A 22,498-nucleotide genomic window follows, 5' to 3' on the forward strand; every position below is an offset into this window, starting at 1 on the left:
CCAATACTTGTATTTTCCTAGTCCTTTACAAGTACATTAAAGTTATTCAAATTAATCCAGTGTATAGAGTTGTGCAGAGAGTAAAAGTAATATATAAGGTTAGAAAGCATGAAGCTCATGGTGTCAGAATGCCAGTCTGTCAGTCAAGTCCAAAGCAAGATGCAACCTATAGCAACGCGTTATGATAACGACGTCTCGGAGAGTCTGACAGCAGATAAAAGTAAACAGTATATAAATGACTATCTAGTGATTCGTTCAAAGGTGCACATCAAAATATGTTAAACACGGAAGCTCGAATGTGTGTGTGAGGTGCTAGATTAGACCTACTGGTTCTCATGCGTCACACACACATTTGAGCGCCTTCTTTTGCTTTTAAGGCCGGTTGGCAAACCTACTGGAAGATGCACACCGGCTCCTACTGCAAGACAACGGCATGACAGCTGACGTAAAATAAGGGTCGGGCTCAGGATAGCTGATCCCGATCAGTTAAAAAACTGCTTAATGGGCCCCCGATACCAATCCTTGAGATCAGCTCGGGACATCCCAACTAAAAAAATACAGCATATATTTCAGTGACACTAGAACTAAAGCTTCTGTACCTCGAAACTTCTCATTTCTCAAACTTGGGTAGATTGTGTTTTTATAAATTACATTGTTGAAAAGAGCAGATTAATGTTATCTTTTTTTCCATCTTTTTTAGCAACATTCATCCAAGCATTACTGTGAGTTTTTGCCAAAAATGGCAGACAGGAGGAGAAATCTGTTTGAAAACAATCATTACTTTTGTCAGTTTTGTTTGGTGACCGAAACTGAAACTTGGGGAATATTTTGATATCAGATGGAGTTTAGCGTTAAATTCACATGGAATTTTGCTCACTGTGATTCTTTTACCACCACATGTGAGTTTGTTCAATATTGTGCTGATCAGATTGACCTGAGACTATGGAAGAAGACCTTGGGCCAGATTTACTATCAGTTTGCACCAGTGCAAACCCTCTTTTGGCGATTTACTAAAGACACGCAATGAAACATTCAGCATTGAAAAAGTGTGGAGAGTTATTTTTGCGGCTGACCTTATTGCATATGCATTTGTAGGAGTTTCCCTTTCAGATGCAAAATTTATGGGCGGAAAGTATCTAAATAAATAATGCAACATGATTTACTAAGGCTTGTGACGCATTTTAGGAAAGCAATGATGCTTAATTCTCGTACTTGGGTGGATTGTGTTTCTCAAATTTCCCATATTGTTCAAATAAGCACATTAACATTCACCGTTTTGTCTTTATTTTTATTGCTTTGACTTTTTTTTTTAGCTGCACTGATGGTTGACGCTGATGTTTGACACAATTGTTATTCTCAAAAACGGTTCAAGGGCAGCAGTCCAACAATTACAGACCTGCTGCACTAACAAACTCCAAACCAAATTAAAACATCTTAGATTGTGTATTCAAAATCTTTCAGCTATGTACAAGCAGCCTCGTGCAAACCGAGTTGTTATTCCAAAGATTTCATTCACAGATGTTTGCACAAGTGTTTTCGCCATCCGCAGCTTTTCTGCTCCTCTGTTGATCTCATTCCGGTCGCAGGTCTCAGAGCGCACAGGTGTGGATCGTCCAGCCGTGTCATGTGGCCCAAATGATCTGTATCCAGAAGATTCAAAAACTGCCACATGCTCCCAAAGCGCTCTTGTTTAATGTTTTATATTTCAATCAATCAGATGGGGATAAAATGGGAAGTTCCAAGCAAAACTGTTGTGTTTACACTCGGGCCCTAGTGTCACGCTGATCACAAGCTTCTCCTTTGGCAACTTCACAACACACACGAGAAGTATATTAGTTGATTTACAGTGGCAGTACCATGATACAGTACTTAGTGTCAGATGGTATACCATGGTATTAAATGATTACCTTGTTATCATTTAAATGACACTCCAAAGTAATTATAAAAGAATAAAAGATAACACTTTATGGTAGGGTTCTGTAAATTATTATTACATTAGTAATCATGAACACCCTTGTGAAAATGATTAAGCATACTTTTAAAAAGAGCACTCATTATTTAAAATAATACTTAAGTGTGAACTGAATGTAATATTTTCAGACACTTTATTCTACTGAAACTCTGTCATTTATTTTCATATATATTTGTAATGATGAACTTGCAATTTAGTACATTTAAAATGTATTAACTGTAAATGTAATATTGAATAACACACTACAGTTCAAATTATAATCAAGTACTTTACGTGTTCTAGTAAACAAATCAAAATAAGTATACTTATTTTAAGCATGACAAAATATTATTAAAACAATGATTTAAAATATACTTTAATTAATTTTCATTATAATTTATAATGATTTAAATGTAAAAATTTTTTTAAGCGTACTTAAGTGAAACAGCCATGAAAATGTACTCTAAGTGCAACTTAAGTGCCCTTTTAATTCAGATTATATTATCTGAAAGAGAAGTTTAAAAGAATATATATATACTTTTTAGGATTTGAAGTACAAGTGCACATTCAATACAATAAAGCACACTTCTTTTCACAAGATCCAACCATGAAAATAACATAGTATTATTATATATATTAATTTATTATTATATACATTAATTTCTATAATACAATTCATTTCTTGTATTTTAATTTTATACATATAATGTATATATGTGGGGAAAAAAGCAACATCATGCATTTGCCATGGTTAATAAAAAAAAGTTAATAAAAAATATAGTTAAATAATAGTAAAAAAAAACAAAAAACAAGGCAGTGTGGTATTTCCATTAACTTTTAACTCCATTCACTATTAGCCTGAATCCATTGACACAAAGAAATTAAGTGTAAGTACAATGTATAATTTGTTTTTACGTGGGTTCTTCCTATTAAATTGAGATGTTGATAAACCATAAATACACAGTTTATATTTGCTTGTCACATAACCAGACACAGAACATTAACTCCATATGCTTGTGTGTGTTCCAGTGGATGTGCCTTTGCTTGTCTTGCCTTTAAAACATTATATTCTTATAGGAATGATAGGTATTGATTCCATTCCCATATGATTCTGTAAGAAAAGCGGCTGGGGGAACCAAACAATTCAGCAGCTGAGATCAGGAAATGCCTAGGCCACTTTTCCAGAGAGTAAGAACTACACCAGACCACACGGACTCAAACGCTTCAGCAGACGTTATTAGAGTGCACTGGGCAATACTACACTCTGCTTCAGGTCCAGAAGAACATGGAAAGAGGAAGATGCATGAACTGGTACATGACAGGGTTTTGTGTAGCTGTTTCATGATCTTCCTGCCAACGCTTCACTGTTTTATGCGTCAAAATATCATATGGCAGTAACAGAAAACATGCTAAAACATAATTAAACAATGTTTGAATTACAATCAACTGTTGTAGGTAAATGTACTTATTTCGGGGGTGGGGATAAAATGACTAAGAGGCGGCATATTTCACTCAAAAATGAAAATTCTGTCCAGTGGTTGGGGGTCCCAGGACAGGTTTGACAAGCACTGAACTAATCAATGTGAAAATCGACACATGCCATGGTGTTTCTATCTGTGGTCTCTAATAAATTAATGTTACACTAGCATAAAACTTTTAATTTTATACATATAATGTATATATGTGGGGAAAAAAGCAACATCATGCATTTGCCATGGTTAATAAAAAAAAGTTAATAAAAAATATAGTTAAATAATAGTAAAAAAAAAAAAAAACCAAGGCAGTGTGGCATTTCCATTAACTTTTAACTCCATTCACTATTAGCCTGAATCCACTGACACATAAAGAAATTAAGTGTAAGTACAATGTATAATTAGTTTTTACGTGGGTTCTTCCTATTAAATTGAGATGTTGTTAAACCATAAATACACAGTTTATATTTGCTTGTCACATAACCAGACACAGAACATTAACTCCATATGCTTGTGTGTGTTCCAGTGGATGTGCCTTTGCTTGTCTTGCCTTTAAAACATTATATTCTTATAGGAATGATAGGTATTGATTCCATTCCCATATGATTCTGTAAGAAAAGCGGCTGGGGGAACCAAACAATTCAGCAGCTGAGATCAGGAAATGCCTAGGCCACTTTTCCAGAGAGTAAGAACTACACCAGACCACACGGACTCAAACGCTTCAGCAGACGTTATTAGAGTGCACTGGGCAATACTACACTCTGCTTCAGGTCCAGAAGAACATGGAAAGAGGAAGATGCATGAACTGGTACATGACAGGGTTTTGTGTAGCTGTGCCATGATCTTCCTGCCAACGCTTCACTGTTTTATGCGTCAAAATATCATATGGCAGTAACAGAAAACATGCTAAAACATAATTAAACAATGTTTGAATTACAATCAACTGTTGTAGGTAAATGTTCTTATTTCGGGGGTGGGGATAAAATGACTAAGAGGCGGCATATTTTACTCAAAAATGAAAATTCTGTCAATTTTCAAAATTTCTGTCAAATTTATTCGCCCTCAAGTTGTTCCAAAGCTGTATAAAGTTCAGTCTGCTGCTGAACACAAAAGAAGATATTTTATGACATTTTGAGGAATGTTGGTAACCAAACAGTGTCTGGTCCCCATTGACTTCCATAGTATTTTGTTCCATACTATGGAGGTGTTTGGTTACTCACATACTTCAGTGTTCAACAGAAGAAAGAAAATCATACAGGTTTGGTACAGGTAAGTAAATGATGACAGAACTGACAACTATCCTTTTAAAATACCAAAACTGATTAGATGTTCAATTTTAAAATCTAGTTTCAAGGATGCAGGTACAAAACACTTGTATTTGAATGTACTCTATTGTTTTGAGCTGTGGAAAGAGATGGGTCAGTCTGATATCAAACGGAAATACAGTGAACTGGATTTCCAAAAATACAGTGGGCAGGCTTAAAGTCATAAAGTCCCATTGGTCTGCGGATGCTTATGTCAGAATACGTTGCAGCAAAAGTCAGCAAATGAAATAGCATAATGACATATACTCTTACTATTTATGCCGTATAAAGATAGTAGTCTATAGTGATTATAATGAACTTAATTTAAGAACAACAGAAGTTAATGGGAGGTCTTCATAAAAAAAATATAGGCTACTAGTTGGTGTGTGCGTGTGTAAATGTGGAATTTGAATGTGAGTAATGATGATTCAGAACCTCGGTTCATCTCTGTCTGAAACACAATTTAATTTGGGGTCAGACAGATTTTTTTATGCTTTTGAAGTCTCAACAAGGCTGTATTTATTTGATGCAGTAAAAACAGACAATTTCTTAAATAATATAACAATTTAAAATGACTGATTTCTATTTGAATATATTGTAAAATGTAATTTATTCCTGTGATGGTAGCAGTAAATGGAAATGGAAGTAGTCTATAATGGTTCATGTGACTGTTTACACTTACTGACTAAGTGAAAGACAGACTATTCTTTCAGTCTTGTGTAAACAAACCATAAATAATAACCCTCAAATGAAATTTAGAAAAACTGCCTCTTTTTTTTATTCTCAGGCATCAGACATAGTCTCCAGCCAGGATACACCCTACACAAATCACACTATTAAGCACACTGTCTCCTTATTAGGAAACAGACGATTGTTCTGAGGGCCCTTTGGAGGCATGGCATTTTAAATGTGTATTCTTTGCAAGGGAAGTGGACCTGAGCAGATCTGTGTTTATGGAACATTCAAAAGCAAATTGTCTAGTCAAGTGGGTACTCAAAAGTGGCCACAATAGCATCCCAAGAGCCAGCTTTCCTAAGAACGAGTTCCCTTTCAGTCAGTCACGTTCGACATTACGTCAGTGACTGACTAATTGGAATACTCACTAGAGAGACCAGTCACCTTAGAGTATTAACAAAACAAGCCAATAAGTGTTGGCGTGCAATCTTTGCGTCTCGCACCCCGCCCCGCAGCGCGGGTTTATAAGGAGAGCGCGTTCAGTTGCACATTCAGCTTTTCGCTTCGGAGCCGAGCCTTTCAGCTGGTCTTGTAACCGAGCAAGTGTCTACAAGACAGCATCCAACAGTGTTGGTATTACGGCATGTCAGCGGGGGTTGCTGGTTCAGTGCTGCTGTTGGTGTGGACGGTGTGCTGCAGCTCTTCAAACTGCGGTCCTGCTGCGTCTTCTCCTGGGCGCTTCGACAATTTATTTCCTAAAAGAGCAAATCTAAAAGAGCTCCACGGGTGATGCGGCGTCTTTTTAAAGATGGCCTTCCACTCGTGTGTTTCTGGATGTGTTCGCTTCCTGGCTCCATCTGATGGTCACGATCGATGCATCTCGTGCCTGGGCATTGAGCACGCAGCGGCAGCGCTCGTGGATGACTCATGTTCTCATTGTGGGGACATGACCATCACGATGTTGCGATCGAGGCTCCTCTTCATTAAACGAGGGGGGGTCCCCCTCCCCATGCCCTGTTGCCCTGTTCTAGTTCCTCTCAGCAGCGGAGGACTACTTCGGCATATGACCAGGCCGATCTGAGGATCACAGTGAGGGCTTCCCCGTCGAGTGCGTCTCCGCGGGCCCCTCACTCCTCTGGCACATCGCACCCTCTGGTGTTCCGCGATGAGGTGGCTGAGACCCCGGACAGGGCGGGGTCTAGCATCTCATTCAGGCCTCCGGCAGATGACAGGATATTGATCACTGCATCAGGGGATGAGCTAGGCTCTGGAGATGAGGACTCGCCAAGCTGCCTCTGTCAGGAAGAGTGGCTTTGCCCGAGTCAGATCCAGAGCTGACTGCTATGCTTTCCCGGGCCACCGAGAACGTCGGGTTGCAATGGAAAACCCCTCCATCTCCCGAACGCTCGAGGTTGGAAGATTGGTTCCTGGGGGTGCCGCAGGCCGATCGTCGGCAGCCACCTCCGGTTCCATTCTTCCCGGAAGTGCATGAAGAAGTTATTAGATCTTGGAGAGCACCGTTTTCTGGCCGAAACAGAGCTAGTGCTTCTTCTGTCCTCACTGCCCTCGAGGGTGGGGCGGCTAAGGGGTATGCGGAGATTGTGCGTGCTATTGCGATGCAGCTCTGCCTGCTAAGCGCCACCGTCTGGCGGGGTAATCCACGCCTCTTGTCCAGGGCCTGTATGTTCTCGTCTGCTCTAATGGCCAAGAATTACAGAGCTGCTGAACAGGCCGCCTCTGCCCTGCACGCCATGGCCCTCCTGCAGGTCTACCAGGCCAAGGCGTTGAAGCAGCTGCACGAGGGCAGTTCTGACCCAGGGGTAATGCAGGAACTGTGCACGGCGACGAAATTCATGGCGCGGCCCCTCAGTCAGACGATTTCCACTCTGGTGGTCCAGGAACGACACCTGTGGCTGAACCTGGCAGATATGAGGGAGGCCAACAAACACCGTTTCCTGGACTCCCCGATCTCCCAGGCAGGCCTCTTTGGCAATGCGGTGGAGAGCTTCGCCCAGCAGTTCTCCACCGCACAGAAGCAGAAGGAGGCGATCAGACACACCCTGCCCCAGCGGCCCGCTGCTGTCATCACCCCACTGCCGGCTGCAGTCCCTCCGCCCGCTCGTCGCCGAGGGCACCCTCCTTCTGCCTCCACCTCCGCTCCAGCTCGGCCTCAGCAGCAGCCTTCACACCGGCCGCAGCGTGGAGCTGGCAGCAGGAAAGCGATGCGGTGGAGAGCTTCGCCCAGCAGTTCTCCACCGCACAGAAGCAGAAGGAGGCGATCAGACACACCCTGCCCCAGCGGCCCGCTGCTGTCATCACCCCACTGCCGGCTGCAGTCCCTCCGCCCGCTCGTCGCCGAGGGCACCCTCCTGCTGCCTCCACCTCCGCTCCAGCTCGGCCTCAGCAGCAGCCTTCACACCGGCCGCAGCATGGAGCTGGCAGCAGGAAAGCGGCGCAGCCTGTCTCTGCCCCTGCCAGGCCCATAAAGCGCCAGAGCAAGTGGCGTTCCTGAGACGGGTGACCCGGAGACTCTAGATCCTGCTCTTCAGGAGATGGTGACCGCACCACTCCTTCCCCCAGAGGAGGGCTGGGTGGAGAATCTTTTGTTTCCTTTTTGTTTTGTTCCGCCACTGGCTCCCCAGCCGGTGGTACCCGAACATTCAATAAAAGAGTTTCCTATTTCTCCAGATCTCAAGAGCGCAAGGATGGCAGTGTGCGAGACATGGCCTCGACACTCCCGTCCCCCTCTCCTTTTGCCAGCGGGCAGCAGGGCCCGGTTCGAGGATGCTATGCCTTCTCACGAGCCCCCTGCCCAACCATGGAGCCAGGTAAGTGTTGCACCGCGCACTTAGACCCCACTCTGGGATGCTGTGCCTTCCGGGTCGGAGTGGCATCTTCTTGGGCGTTGGTGCTGGGCGCCTCAATAGCAGACATCTGTAGAGCTGCCGGCTGGGCGACACCTAACACGTTTGTTAGATTCTATAATCTCCGTGTAGAGCCCGTGTCCTCTCGTGCACTTACCTCAGATGATCAGTAACACCGGACCTGCTCGGTGTCAATCACGCTTGCTGCGCTATTCCCCTTTACGGACCGGATACGTGCGTATAAGTGCTTCTCAGTCAGTTTCCCTTTTTGGTGAACCTTGTTGAAGTTCCTCCCGCACCCTCGGCGGTCAGGCGTGGTGGAGCGCCAGATGCCAGGTCCAGCACTCGTGTGCATGCCCAAGGTCAGCCCTTGTGCTGGGCTAGGTGCCCATGTGTAGTGATTCCCCCTTCGGGTGATCCCACATGTGTATTCTTCCATGGTACGGCTTCCCTCATTGTAAGCCTGTGTCTTCCCTGGCAGAGTCCCTCTGCTGTCTCTGCTGTGTATTGATCTCACCCCAGGTTGGCTGAGTCTACCGCAGGGACTTCCATATGTAGTACTGCCCTATGGCGAGTCCATATGTGTGACTTCCACATGATACCTCCTTTATGTAGGATGTGGCTTCCGTAGCGTTCCCCTACTTGGGTACACTTTCCCAGTGTTATCCAATATCCCACTGTACGGAACAGCAGTGGCGGACACCTCTGCCTCAGCCCTGTCCTATCTTCCGCCCCAACTGGTGTGGGGGGACTTGCCGACTTATTGGCTTGTTTTGTTAACACTCAAAGGTGATTGGTGTCTCTAGCGAGGATCCCAATTCGTCAGTCACTGACGTAACGTCTCCGTTCCCTCCTTCAGGGAACGAGGATTACATCCGTAACTGAGACGTTTCTCAGGCTTCAGAGAAAATAGAAATACCTCCATCACATGTTCTGATATTCAGGTTCTGTCTGTTGGATTGTTGACGTTCTACTGATGTAATTTCCGCTCTAGCCATTATATACTTGGATCTTGTTTACTGTATGACCCTCAAGCTGCAATGTCTTTAATAAAACACAAGGTTTTGTCATTTCAGTGGTTTAAAACATTCTTAAATCTGCTTAAGGTAGAATGGTCCTCATGGAATCAATGGAAAGTTTGTACTACAATGAAATTTTAGCAAAATATATGTGTCAGGGTTGCACTACTGTGAGGAACGAGGAGACGAGGAGATGAGGAGTAAACAGGTGGATCAGATAACACAATCAGACAAAAGAAAAACTAGATCACTGGGAGCAAAAACACACTCAGACAGTCCAGGGGTGTGACAATATGTTGCTTTCAAAAATTTTGTCAGAACAGATGGCTACATTTTTCATAATGGTGTTTTAGCAAATGGCTGCAATATAACAAAGAGTGAAAAATTTAAGGGGGTCTGAATACTTTCCGTACCCACTGTGTATATATATATGTAGTGTTATGTATATATATTTTTTTTAGTTTTAGTAATTTTAATACTTCAAGGTTATTGGTTTCACTTGCAAACAACACTTCTAATTCTCTTTTTTTATCTTACATTTATATTTACATTCTTGAACATAGAATATGAGAGAAACTTCAAGATTGAAACTGAAAAACAGGATGTCCAGATGAAATACTCTTTTACTCAATAGTTGTATCACACTGCTTTTGTTTAAGCTTAAGAAATATTTTAAAGCAAGTTTTATCAAAACAAAACAAGTCGAATCAGCTCATGGAGGTATTGATGCTAATGCCACCCAGTTGAGCAGCAGAGATGCACTAAATGTACTACTTCACCCATAAGCAGAGGGTGTGATCCTCAGCATTACTACACCAAAGATGCTTTTTTAAATCGAAATTTATTTTACAGTACATCTTTTCTGATTTATAATTTTATTTCAAATCAGAGTAGCCCATGTTTTAAAAATAATTCAGATATATAACCTCTTTAAATATGATGAGACTATGTTATTTTGAACAATTCATCCATGTGTCTCTACCTAATTTTTTCCAAAACTCCAAGAACATACCTGTACATTATAATCCTGCATGGGATTGCTTTCATAATCCCACTCCCACCTGTTCCCACTGAATTTCTGAGCATTATCGCCTGCATGTTCTGCACCCGCAATTTTTGTGTCCATTCCCACAAGCATTCTAATATAATTTTCACTCATCTGGGAGCCGCTATCAATATGCCAGGTATTGAAGTCGCTTCTGAATGAGTGCTCTCTGTTCAATTTACTTTTGACTTCACTATCACTTGCTCTCCGTGTAAAGGGAGCATATCTTACAAGATAGCTGTCAATGAGCTCAGGATAGGTTGAGCAGCAAATCCTCCAGCATGGTCTTGTCTGTCATCTCTCCTTAGGGGTTCTCAACTCTGAGTTTAGCTCCAACCTGGATCAAACTCAACTGCCTGTAACTTTCTTATAATCCTGAAGACCTTGAATAGCTTCTTCAGGTGTGTTTGATTAGGGTTGCATCTAAACTCTGCAGGAAAGTGGACCTTGAGGGCCAGAGTTGAGAACCCCTGGGTTGAAAGGTTGAAATATTAAGTAAATTACATTTGACTAAAATGCTTGTATTGAAATATTTTGCATTCTACCTATGACAAAACTGCGCTAGATGTTAAGTTTTGTGAAGGGGGGCCACTGGTAGGAAGCTTTTTATCTGTCTTTATGATCAATGCACATAGCAGTGACTGTAAAATATGTATTTTAGGAATGGAAATGGCATATTTTGAGTTTTGATATTTGGGATATGGTCATTGCCCTACTTGGGGCAGTTTTTGACTGGCCATTGAGCTAGTTTTGTCACACAGACCTGGTAAACCTGGCAAACCTTGCTGTATGGAGCAGAGCAGATGCTTTCAGTTTAGCGTAGTGTAAGTTTTCAAAATGAACTAAAACTACCGCAGCGGTAAAACACACGCAACTTGTATTCTCTTTTATTATGATTACGAGCAGATTATTAATTAATAAAGACTTATTTTTGCCTGGTTCCTTGCACAATACCATGTTATGACCTCAAACTTTTTTTACCATAGTGGATTATTTGTGAACTAATTAATTTTGACATTTGCTTCACATAATCAGCTCCATTTGAAAGCATTTTCTGATATAGTAAACTTGCTTGGTAGCCCACCTGGTACAGGATTGCACTTGCAATGTGGAGCACTTTGTTATGACTCCCGTGAAATCGGAATCACGATAAAAAATAAAAAAAACTCAACAACTTGTAGAAATAAGCTAAAATGGCATGGTTGCTTTAGTGTTTTTTTAGGTAGAGTACAGTAGGTGATATGTTATTTTCAAACACAATAGAGCAGGGGTGTCAAACTCAATTCCTGGAGGGCCGGAGGCCTGCAGAGTTTTGTTCCAATCCTGCTCCAACACACATACCATGTAGTTTTCAAATAAGCCTGAAGGACTTGATTAGCTGGATCAGGTGTGTTTATTTAGGGTTTAATCTAAACTCTGCAGGCCTCCGGCCCTCCAGGAATTGAGTTTGACACCCCTGCAATAGAGCATAAATTGGACATTTTATTTCCGAACTGCCACGATATGTACAACAAACATTGTAATAAAACATTGCTAGATTCATATTCATCTGTTTTGGATAAAACTGAACATGCTTTTAGCACCACTCACTGGACATGTCACTTTAAAAGTGTCGCGAAACATGCAAAAAGCAACATACTATTTTTCAGAAATGAACCTGGGTTGAAGGTTTCAAAGGTGGACAGTATATATTAAATGGTTTGTACCTTTACCATTATAGCCATGAACCATGATTTGCTACTAGCTAGTTGGTTGCAGGCATTATTATGGGAGTATTTGATTGGACAGAAATCTGAGCAGCGCAACATGAGTCATCAATATTTTTGATCTGTTTTTATTTTCCTCAGAGCAGAAAGACTGTATTTTTTCATGAACTTTCTAAAGGTTAAGCGTTTAGGAGTGCACTATAGCAGATGACACAAAAGCAAACATACCCATGGACTTAAAGCCACAAACTATTTTTATTTCACTGGAACAAAATATTTTATTGTAATTCAACTTCTTACACCGATACAACTATAAGTTTATCTGTTCACAGGTTAATTATTTCAAAAAATGTGGTGCTGCAAGACATTTGTGCTCATCCAGCCTGAAACTGGCAACCAATGACATGAATTTGGGGCGGGATCAGTGGCACGTAGGAGGAGTGTTTGGGAAACTTTCATTACTTTTGCAATTGCATTTGGTGACGCTAGTGACCCAGAAATTACACGCCTCACTTTTTAAATACTATGATTAGTCCATGTAGAAATGAAGCATTTAGATGAATATGTTCTAGTGTATTGTTTCTTTAATGTTAATCAGACTGACAAAGTTCTGCTTCCATCCTAAGCAATGCAAAGTCAGGTCCAAGTCAAATGACTATTCAAAGTGTGGACGTTTCTCTTTATCTGTAGAGTCAGAGGAAGTTGAGGTGCTAAAAGCAGGACAAAATCAATCACTCTACTGCTCTCGGCTTGTCTTCTTCTGCGCAACTGTGTTAGGTTTCCTCATATCTCTGGCGTTGTGTTCAGTGACCTTGATCACTACACACTAAACAACAATATAAAACTCATGGAAAATGAACAGATGCCTCTTAAGTTAAACATAACCACCCTGATGTTTATCAGCTATATTATGAATGGCTCAAATTCAGCACATTGTTTATTTTTGCAGTTAGGGTGGGAGTGTAACATAAGAGCTTTGTGGTGATTGTGTTAATGAATGGCAAATACATGAGACATGCATGAAAGAGATGTTTCATATTGCAGTCTTTAACACAATGAATCTCAGAAGCTCCCAAGAGGAGCTTAAAGAGGCTTTTAAAAATCTTGAAGATGTGGAGACACTAAAAACTCTCAATAGACCTTAACACACACTGGAAAAACTGCAGTGCCTTTAGGTGATTGCTTACATATGTCCACATCAATCAACTGATTAAAAGCACCCTTCCCTGTAAGTGGGAACCATAAATTATTTAGGTTTAATATAAAAGAATATTAATGATTATTAAGTAATGATTTATTTAAGCTTTAGTAATAAAATTGTCTTTCTGAAATTGTCAGGCTGTCTTTCTGAAATATGGCCTTTATCAAAACGCTGTCACTCTGATTCAGGATTAATGCTGACTTTCATTGATCATATAGCCATTAACATTCACTCTTTTTGATGTGCCAATGGCCATTTACCACAGAACAGAAGTGAGTAGAGTGAAGTTTTGCCACTGGCTGTAAAAGCACACTGTTACACACAAATGATATGAAACCTGAGTTTGAAGTAGGGTGGCCATCTGTCCATTATTAGGTCAGATAGTCCAGTTTTGAAATACAATGTAGGTATATTGAGACAGATGCTCATTTGTCCTCCTTTTAAGATGGTTAATGTTATGTTCAAGTTAATATTAACTGATATACATTTCAAACACAATATTGTCAGTATGTACTTTGCCAAACATTGCGTCTCAGATTAATACGGAGGGGTTTCATTCCTGAATGATTCAGCGTTTTTGAACGAATCGAGTGAGTCAATGATTCAATAAGCCATTAATAAAGACAGTTGCTGAATTCAAAACTGCATTCTAGTTTACTACTCTTACTATTTTTAGCATATCTTTTGGTATTTTTAGTATCTTTTTCATATCATCTTTTACTATTTTATCTTTTTATGTCAGAACTAGATGCTAGAAAATCAGCAAGTCACTTAATTCCTGAAAGAATCAGCTGTTTTGAACGAATCGGTTGAATTAGTAAATCAATGATTCACTTATTAAGACTTCATTTGCTGCCACCTACTGGCAGTTTTAGTTTCATATTTAAAGTATAATTTCATTGTTCAATCTGTTATATTTAACACATTAAGCTCCTAACATTATATATAATAAGTATCGCTTTTTATTTCTCCTCTTTCCTATTACTTGTTTCGCTTCTGTTTCAGTTTTTATAACCATTTCTTACTATGTGTCAGTAAGTTGTTGTTTTTTAGCATGTGTGTTTGGCAGTGTTATTTTTTAGGATTACTGATAAACTACTGTCATTTGATTTTTATTATTTGTATTTATTTATTTTAATTTTAGTTAAATTATGTCTGAATTTATTATGTCTGTATAGGTCTTTTATTAAGTTTTTAGTTTTATTTAATTTGAGTTATTTTAATACTTCAACAAATTAAATGGAAATGAAATAACATATATATTGAATTTATAAATGTGTATGTATATATGTATATTTATGTGTGTGTGGTTGTACATACACATGTAGTTGTTTTTTTGGTGTTTGGCTTAGTGTTATGTTAGAATCATTATTATACTCTTATACCTTTTGTTCTTTAATATTTTGAATAGTTTTTAGCTTTATTTTTTGTTTTTCATTTAAATGTTAAGTTTTGAAATTCTGTTGTATGCATTTGTCATTTTTATTTAATCTCTTTATTTTTAAAATGTGTATAGGTAGTATTTATAAAGTTTTAGTTTTGGATCTGTTTTTAGTTGTTTCAATACTACATTTGATTGCTTCTGTTGTCCTCATTTGTAAGTCGCTTTGGATAAAAGCGTCTGATAAATGACTAAATAAATAAAACAAATATATGAATTGTAACTGCAGTGTATATGCATTCATGGCTTCTCTGAGCTGCATTGAATAGTCTGTATAAATACATATAATTGCCGCTTCAGATGTGTCACTTCTGCAGTGTACCTATGGATTTTGTTGATAATTATTTAATTTGATTCAATTGCATTTACATAGCAAATTGAATACGAAAGATGATACATCATCTTTAGTAAGGTTAGAAAATTTGCTCTAATAAAAGTTTTTTTAAAAATGCTCCCGGAAATCAAATTAAGGTGAAAAATAGTTTCAGTTTATATCCTGGCTTTGCTGAATCCTGCAAAGTGTACTCATTTTTGGTGTTATAGAAATAGCCATCCTAGTTTGAAAGGCGCTGTAACTTTGAAGATGTGATCTGAAGGGACGTCCATTCAGGTGAAGCTGTGTTTTCTTTGGCAGATTGTCATAAACATATCTGGGCAGATTTGTTTTATCCAGATAATGACTATGGTGGTGATGGATAAGATGTGTTGAAGTACTGAATGACTCACTTGGGCTTTTCTATGAATGATTAATGTAATGGGCTCTGAATTCAAACCACAGGAGCGCACACACAATTACATGGTTCACTAAAAAGATCTGTGCAAACTAAGGTTACCCTTCACACAAGTGCCAGATACGAATCTGTCCAGATGCAGTTCGTCAGTTTCAAGAGTGACAATTGCATTTCCTAACTGAAAATACATACAATACAATTTTTGGTGTTATAGAAATAGCCATCCTAGTTTGAAAGGCGCTGTAACTTTGAAGATGTGATCTGAAGGGACGTCCATTCAGGTGAAGCTGTGTTTTCTTTGGCAGATTGTCATAAACATATCTGGGCAGATTTGTTTTATCCAGATAATGACTATGGTGGTGATGGATAAGATGTGTTGAAGTACTGAATGACTCACTTGGGCTTTTCTATGAATGATTAATGTAATGGGCTCTGAATTCAAACCACAGGAGCGCACACACAATTACATGGTTCACTAAAAAGATCTGTGCAAACTAAGGTTACCCTTCACACAAGTGCCAGATACGAATCTGTCCAGATGCAGTTTGTCAGTTTCAAGAGTGACAATTGCATTTCCTAACTGAAAATACATTTTCAGAATTTTTTTTTTGTAAGCAAGTTTGCCACATATGGCATGCCACAAGTTATTTTTCACTGTTATTCACACATTTTATGTCAGCTTCTCTGATCATACGAGCATAAGAACAAAGCTGCAGTAACTTAATAAAATCCTTTCATAATAGATGCTTAAATCTACCATATCCAAATTGTGATTTATCTCATCTGTTCACTTGAGACAAGTCTTAATGCAAACAGGACCTGAGAGATAGGTTAGATGGATTGCTGTATCTTTTGCCATTCAGTTCATAGTGCTGACACTACTGACTCTGGCTTTTAGGAAGAACAGAACATGTTAGTTGTTCATGTTACATGTTCGCTTCTATAGGACAAGCTGTATCTAACGTAAATGCAAGGACAGTTCACGATGATTCTGGGATGTTCATATCAGTGCACTATAAAAGGAAGATGACAGACCTCAATCTGTCACTTTCTCTTTCATTTGGCATCTTCTGATGGCAAAATAAACTCAAATATGCCAAGAGCAAGTGGCTCTCGCCAACACCGAATGCACAAATACAGAGAAATAAGATAAATTAATAGAGATACATAATAGAGGCATCACTGTGGCAGATGTGTAAGGTATTGGTAATTCATTACAAAACGTCAGCATGTAAGCTAATATATTGTTTGTTTCTATATCATTGAACATAAGCCTATCACTTGCCTACAGTCCACAGCAGGGTTATTTTGGCTAACTAAACCCATAAAAAAGAAAAAAACAAAACAACATTTTTAAAATTAAAATAAATGTTATCTGAAATAATATATCAAATAAAATACAAAAAACTTAAACTTATTTTATTTTAGCTAGTTTCCATTGCAGCATTTCTCATTTTCATTAGTTTAACACATTAAAATAACTCAAACTAAAACTGAATAAAACAATATATAGACATATTTTAAAACATAAACTAATAAAAATGACAAAAACACATAATATAATATAATTACTAAACTTTAAAATGACATGCAAGCAGAAAATATAAAGATCAAATCAAATTAAACTAAAATCATTATACAGAGAATGTGGTCTTGTATTCTCCATTTTTTTGTCATTGTCGGCCTGCGTCACTTTTTGTTGTTTTTCAGTATCTTACACCAGGAGCACTTAAGTTAAGGATCAAAAATGAAAACTTTTATGAAACTCCTGCACTTCATCCAAATGTTTTTGAATGCACAAAAGCGTGTCATGAAAATGGCACTTTATGCAATTTGTGTTATATACTCACAGCAATTGTGGTTTTGTATGTTATTGTGGTAACACTTTTTTTTGTTTTACAGTGTCCTTGTGTACACGTTATGTGTACTTACTATAGTAACAGTAAATTATGCATAATTACATGCAACTAAACCCCTTCCCTAGCCCTATAATAAGTACAGGTTGTTAATGAATTTTACTCAATACTTAACTGTAAAATTACACTGTAACAAAGGCACCCTAAAGTAAAGAGTAACCGTTATTTTTAGCATGATTTTTTATTGTACTAAACAAACATCTTACAGCCTTTTTGCACACACCTGATTGCATTTTTTTGCAAGATGTCTGTCCATTATTGTGTTTGAGAAAATCTCAACTCTTAAGCTGTAGTTAAGCTGAGAGAACAGGATGTGTTCTTACCGTCTACCCGGCTTATCCAGACTGCACAGCGCGGCTGTTCAGCTGACCTCTGGGTAAAAATGGCATTGATCAATATTCCAATCCTTTTTCGTTAGAGGAGTAAAGCAGTGCTGCTAGTTTCTCGCTTTATACGGACGAATCCTGCGCAGTGTTTATGAAAATTTATAGTGGACCGTCCAGGATACACACTGCATTCCTCAGTTACAGGATCCTTCAGAAATCCAGGGATGCCAAGGGTATAAAAAAGTATCCAAATATCCTCATTCTGCTTTAAGACATTTGCAGGCTATTAAACTTTGGAGACTTTTTTGCCAAAATAGGGAAAAAAAACAGAAGAAAATGTTCTCACAATCTGCACGGTGAAAAGTAACCAGCGAGTGCAACTGGTGAGTTTTCTTTGGTCAAGGTGTAAGCAAAGTCTTGCCGAAAATCACTTTTCAGTAATGTGCTGTCATGTTTTACTTGCATAAATTGCGGAAAAAAGTAAAGACAGAAGAATGTCCTCACAGTCTGCACTGTGATGAGCAACCAGCCTTAAATAATGAGCGCTGCGAATAGAAACCCATTAGCTGTTCTCCCAGCCAGCATTACACTTTCACACAAAAGGCGAGTGATTAAAGGACATGCCAACCATCTGTCACTCAAAACACCTGCAGACTATAACTCATCAAAATACATACATATAGATATAGATTTGAAGAATTTGGAAGCTCTCGTTTACAAAAGCAGCTGTTCATGTGCAGTTCTTTAAATGTTTACTTTGCAGGTCCTTGTCTTACATCCTTTATATACACAACTCCGAAAGAAGTAATCACTTGGAAAAGAGCTTCAAACAGATGTTTATCCAACAGATTCCTCTGTAATGATTCATAAAAGTCAGGAAAAGCTGACTGCAAGTTCCTACAGAAGCCAAAATCCCGTCATGCACACATGTTGCCATGAACAGTCCTTCTGCGTGAACACCTCTCCTCAGACACGTCCAAATTCAAATGTTCAGATACGTGATGTGGGCCCCACGCCTCATTACAGATGGAGATTACGATCCCAGAGTCCGGTACCTGTCCGACGTGTCCTGTCCTCTCGCCGAGAGTTCGCCCTGATCCTTTCCACACCAGAGGATTAGACGCCTTTGGCAGTTGCTACCTGGTGCGCCACGTAATGAAGCAGCTCTGACAACTGAACTGAATTAAACAGGCACTGTGTTTATTTCCACTCCTCAAGATGAGAGTGTCTGACAGTGAGAGCAGCGCTGTGGCATTAGAGATGCTGCTGGAGAAAGGGCTGGCTGACTAGAGGATAGGGAGGGTGTACGGTGGGGGTATTGTGAGGGCAGATGGCATGCGCTTCATCCCCCTCTTTATACCACACACCAGCTCCACCCCCTGTCCATTGTGGACATTTACCTTCAGCCTGGATATGCTAGAGATGTAAACAAAACTGTAAAGTCCTGCCAAAATCATACTATAGTGTTTATTTCTTAATTACAGTGCAGTGCTGTATTGATATTCCTAACACATTGTGGTTCGGGGTTGTTCTAAATCCCTAAAGGCTGGAACAAACTACATGACTTTTCAAATCTGAACAGGTTTTCAAACATACACTTGCTTACTTTGTAAATGGTTACAGAGGGAAAACTGGGCATCGCACACGACGTAACTGAGGATCACACACTAAGTCATTCTGAACTCACAGACAAATGTTGTAAAATGAGAAAAGTTCTCTTGTTAACTAGCTGAAATAAACTATTTTTTTAAATATTTGATTTCAGATAACATTTATTTTATTTCAAATAGCATTTTTTAAATATAGTTTTAGTTTTAGTTAACTATAATAATCCTGCTTGGAATCATAGTCTGAAGGTTAAAAATCAGAGTCCGTGCCCATCATACACTACGTGATTTTTTGTTAAATCTGTCGACTCAAATCTGCAGACTGACTTTTGGCAGCTAGCTGACTGTAAATTGGGCAAAAAGTCCAATCTGGGCAAAAGTTGTGTAGTGTATTCCAACTTTAGCCCTAAGTATTTCACTTCAGTTAATTCAGCCAAAACATACAAAGTCAATTCAGTCAAACTTGAGACTTTTTAAGACATGAAATATTGAAATTCTCCAGTTGACTTGATGACATCATCACAATATTTGCATAATAAATTGCAATTGGTCTTCTTTGGTCTTGATCTGTCAAAACCCTCTTTGAACATGCACTATTTTTAATGGCTACTTACTATTATATTAAGCATAAATATTTTACAAAAACTCAACACAAATTTTTACTTAACCATTTTACTTAACCTTTGTTTCATGTGCATGCGCATATTGCATGTGCATTTCCAAAGTGTCACAGCTCCAATAAATCAAACCATTTTTACATTTATTTTATTATTAGGCATTATATTTGAGTTAGATGGTTATGGCCATATGAAGGAGACTTAACAGCATAACAGCTCATCTTAACAGCATGAAATTGTTGCTTTAAATTTAACTCATCTTTGAAGAGCTAACTACTCAAACTGTTAAAAAGTTATCAGGAAATGTTTACATTCTGTTGAAGCCATATCATTGATCTGGAACATGTGAGAATTTTGTTTTGTGTTTTTCCCGTGAATTTCCCGAATGTACAAGACTTCCTATAACTGCCGCTATATGTAAATAACTAGAAGAATAACAAAGTGTAGTAAACGGTAAAACTATCTGTGCTACAGTGAAAAAAAATTAAAAAATTTCTGTAGAAGTCACTCAGACATTGCTAGTACGTTTCACAAACAATTCCAAAGAAACAGTAACACATTGAATTAAACATGAAATTCTTAAGTAGAAAAACTTCAACGATCATTTTCATTGATCAAATCCTTTTTACAGTGTACAAAAAACCCTGTGTTTATGATTACAATAACAAATTAATATCACAAATACCAGATTGCGTTTTGAATATGGATATTTTTCTTACAAAAACACATCGATTTGCTACAGAAGGCCTTTGTTCACCCCCCGGAGCCGTGTGAGACACTTTTTTTATGGATGGGTGATTTTTATTTAAGTTCTTTTGGACTGAAGCAATGCAACACCCACTGAGTGGCATTAAACAGCTTGAAAGATCAAAGACAATTTTTTACATAACTCCGACTGGATTCGTCCGAAAGAAGAAAGTCATATACACCTAGGATGCCTCGGGGGTGAGTAAAATGCAGCCTAATTTTCATTTTTGGGTGAACTCAACTCCGAAAGAAGTAATCACTTGGAAAAGAGCTTCAAACAGATGTTTATCCAACAGATTCCTCTGTAATGATTCATAAAAGTCAGGAAAAGCTGACTGCAAGTTCCTACAGAAGCCAAAATCCCGTCATGCACACATGTTGCCATGAACAGTCCTTCTGCGTGAACACCTCTCCTCAGACACGTCCAAATTCAAATGTTCAGATACGTGATGTGGGCCCCACGCCTCATTACAGATGGAGATTACGATCCCAGAGTCCGGTACCTGTCCGACGTGTCCTGTCCTCTCGCCGAGAGTTCGCCCTGATCCTTTCCACACCAGAGGATTAGACGCCTTTGGCAGTTGCTACCTGGTGCGCCACGTAATGAAGCAGCTCTGACAACTGAACTGAATTAAACAGGCACTGTGTTTATTTCCACTCCTCAAGATGAGAGTGTCTGACAGTGAGAGCAGCGCTGTGGCATTAGAGATGCTGCTGGAGAAAGGGCTGGCTGACTAGAGGATAGGGAGGGTGTACGGTGGGGGTATTGTGAGGGCAGATGGCATGCGCTTCATCCCCCTCTTTATACCACACACCAGCTCCACCCCCTGTCCATTGTGGACATTTACCTTCAGCCTGGATATGCTAGAGATGTAAACAAAACTGTAAAGTCCTGCCAAAATCATACTATAGTGTTTATTTCTTAATTACAGTGCAGTGCTGTATTGATATTCCTAACACATTGTGGTTCGGGGTTGTTCTAAATCCCTAAAGGCTGGAACAAACTACATGACTTTTCAAATCTGAACAGGTTTTCAAACATACACTTGCTTACTTTGTAAATGGTTACAGAGGGAAAACTGGGCATCGCACACGACGTAACTGAGGATCACACACTAAGTCATTCTGAACTCACAGACAAATGTTGTAAAATGAGAAAAGTTCTCTTGTTAACTAGCTGAAATAAACTATTTTTTAAAATATTTGATTTCAGATAACATTTATTTTATTTCAAATAGCATTTTTTAAATATAGTTTTAGTTTTAGTTAACTATAATAATCCTGCTTGGAATCATAGTCTGAAGGTTAAAAATCAGAGTCCGTGCCCATCATACACTACGTGATTTTTTGTTAAATCTGTCGACTCAAATCTGCAGACTGACTTTTGGCAGCTAGCTGACTGTAAATTGGGCAAAAAGTCCAATCTGGGCAAAAGTTGTGTAGTGTATTCCAACTTTAGCCCTAAGTATTTCACTTCAGTTAATTCAGCCAAAACATACAAAGTCAATTCAGTCAAACTTGAGACTTTTTAAGACATGAAATATTGAAATTCTCCAGTTGACTTGATGACATCATCACAATATTTGCATAATAAATTGCAATTGGTCTTCTTTGGTCTTGATCTGTCAAAACCCTCTTTGAACATGCACTATTTTTAATGGCTACTTACTATTATATTAAGCATAAATATTTTACAAAAACTCAACACAAATTTTTACTTAACCATTTTACTTAACCTTTGTTTCATGTGCATGCGCATATTGCATGTGCATTTCCAAAGTGTCACAGCTCCAATAAATCAAACCATTTTTACATTTATTTTATTATTAGGCATTATATTTGAGTTAGATGGTTATGGCCATATGAAGGAGACTTA

This window comes from Sinocyclocheilus grahami, unplaced genomic scaffold (assembly GCF_001515645.1).
Source record: "Sinocyclocheilus grahami isolate Dianchi unplaced genomic scaffold, SAMN03320097.WGS_v1.1 scaffold474.1, whole genome shotgun sequence".
In the NCBI taxonomy this organism is placed as follows: domain Eukaryota; kingdom Metazoa; phylum Chordata; class Actinopteri; order Cypriniformes; family Cyprinidae; genus Sinocyclocheilus; species Sinocyclocheilus grahami.